Source organism: Urocitellus parryii, chromosome 13, assembly GCF_045843805.1.
Source record: "Urocitellus parryii isolate mUroPar1 chromosome 13, mUroPar1.hap1, whole genome shotgun sequence".
NCBI lineage: Eukaryota > Metazoa > Chordata > Mammalia > Rodentia > Sciuridae > Urocitellus > Urocitellus parryii.
The window spans coordinates 22536647-22539002 of record NC_135543.1 but is presented as its reverse complement, the minus strand read 5'-3'; the positions used below and the strand labels follow the sequence as shown (position 1 = coordinate 22539002).

The following is a 2356-nucleotide window of genomic DNA, read 5'->3' as shown; positions in this document are numbered from 1 at the left end:
CACACATATCCATGCAGGTTTGGATTCACTGTGGGACATAGCATAATTTGGTAGATTTTATTCCTTAGTACTTCTTCTCCTTCCCTCTTTACCCCTTGTCTCTACTCTGTTGGTTTCCAGAGTTTTTGATAATCAGAAAAAGGTGTCCTTTTAAGGTGAGTGCTGAGCATAACAAATAGTTAACACCTGTGTAAAGGAGAGGCCTGTCCTAGGTGGGTGTATCTCATTCCAGAGTGTGTGGTTTTGTGAATAGAGTTCTGGCTAAGTGCATATATGCAGTGGCCCAATCTATTGCCATTTTCTGCACCCCTGGATCCAGCCATTCCTGCAATCATATATCCTTGGACTTTGCCATTACAGGAGAGTCAGAAATCCTTTGCCATCAAACGAGTCTCATGGCTTTATAAATAGAAGTGGAGTGTTTCAAGTATCAGATCTCAGAATGTGAAAACGATTAAGTCAAATTGGGGCGTGGGTTGGATATTTGCCAACGTCCTAAACCGTTGCACAGAAAGTAGTTGGATCATGGTTTATTGAATCTTGGAATTGAGACAAAGGCTTCCATTAAGGCGTGAGTTTTAGATTTTTGGTAAAATTGGTCTGTGGTTTTAATTCTGCTAATGTTTTCGTACTAAGGTAATGCCTTGGTTTCAAAATGAACTGGGAAGAACTTCAGTTGAAATGGAATTATCTCACACTTAAATATATGATCAAATCAAACTTACGAAAACAACTGTCTAGGACTAATTTTTTTTAATTGTCTCCTGACCTCTGAACTTTTATTGGTCCCTGTTCCCCAAAGACCCCCCAGCTCCTGCTGCCTCAGTGCCTCAGCAATTTTATGTCATTGGTCTCAGACTCAACTTTGCTCGCCCCATTCTGCAGATGGTGGTCTTTTGGATGGTTTACATGGAATTGCCACTGTCCAGGGCATCGCTGCAATGACTCCGGTCTTCTAACAGGCAGCCATAAGTGGTGATTTCAGCCTCCAGTGTGGTCTTGATATCAGCAAGGCCTCATAGTTCTGGGCCTGATGCTGTCCCTCTGCCCTGGTCTGTGCCAGTTCTGATTGCAGGTACAGCAGGACTCCCTTGAGCTGCTCCATCTGTATGACATAGTGGGCCTCCATGTCCCTCAGACTGTTCTCTAAGCTCTCCTTAAGATTTCTCATGGAGTCCAGGTTGATCTCCAAGGACTAGGCTGTGCATTTCAGCTCTGTGATTGACATCTCCACAACTTGATCAGTGGGTGAGATCAAGGTGGCCACTATGTTCTCCTTCATCTGCTGGGACCAGTACTTGTCCAGCTCATCATACTGAGCCCAGATGTCTGCTGTGATGTTGCTGAGGTCTTGAGATTTGGGGGCATCCATGGTCAATGTAGAGCTGGCAATCTGCTTGATTTCCTCGTCATGGTTCTTCTTCATGAATAGCAGCTCCTTCTTGACACCTTCCATTTCCAGCTGCAGCTGAATGATATTGGTGTCATCAGTGTCCTCAAGAAGCCCACGGAGATCACTCTCCGCAAACTGGTGCTTGGCCAGCTGTCTCTCCTATTTGACTCTGAAGTCATCAGTAGCAAAAAGAGTATTGTCAATCTGCAGAATGATGTGGGTGTTGTGCAAAATATTTGCAAAGATCTGGCAAAGATGCAGCTGCCCAGTGGTCTGGAAGTTATGCCTGCAATCTGCGACCTGGGGCCGCTTCTTCTCCAGATATTCCTGGATTTTGCCCTCCAGGCTCATCACTCTGTCCAGGTTGGAGGCCAAGCGATTCTTGAGGTCTTGCATGGTCTTCTTGCTCTTGATGTGGCCATTTCCCCCAGAACCCTGGTCATCCCTGCCTCCAGATTCAGGGACTCCCAGTTGCCTCATGGAAGTTGGTGGAGCAGGATGCAGAGGTCGGGAGCCTTCAGCACTTGCGCCTGCCTAGTGACGGGGTAACCAGAGGGAGCCCAGGAATCCTCAATTGCTGGAAAAAGTAGTGGAGGGGGTGATGCAAATCATGTTGTCTAGGAGGGAGGTGAGAGATAAGGCAAGTGCAGGTTGCTGGGAATAATCTTTATTGAAATAATTCAATGGAAACAATTTATGTGTTCCATAGTTCTTGCTTTACTAAATTTCTCTTTTAAATAGATTAAGCTGCTGTTATGGTTTGGATGTGAGATGTCCCACTAAAGTTCACATATCGGATAATGCAAGAAGGTTCAGAGGCGAACTGATTGGGTTATATCTTAACCTCATTAGTGAATTACTCCCTGATGGGGTTAACTGAGTAGTTACTGGAGGCAGGTGCGGTATTCCTTGGGGGCGTGGGGCATGGCCAGGGGGTATATATTTGTATCTGGAGTTTGGAGG

The 2356-nt window shown here is 45.7% G+C and overlaps 1 pseudogene; it reads right to left on the bottom strand.

Annotated features, from left to right (window-relative positions):
• Nucleotides 1-822: 822 nt before the first annotated feature.
• Nucleotides 823-1873, bottom strand: LOC113186363 (keratin, type I cytoskeletal 18 pseudogene; annotated as a pseudogene).
• Between the last annotated feature and the right edge of the window lie 483 nt (nucleotides 1874-2356).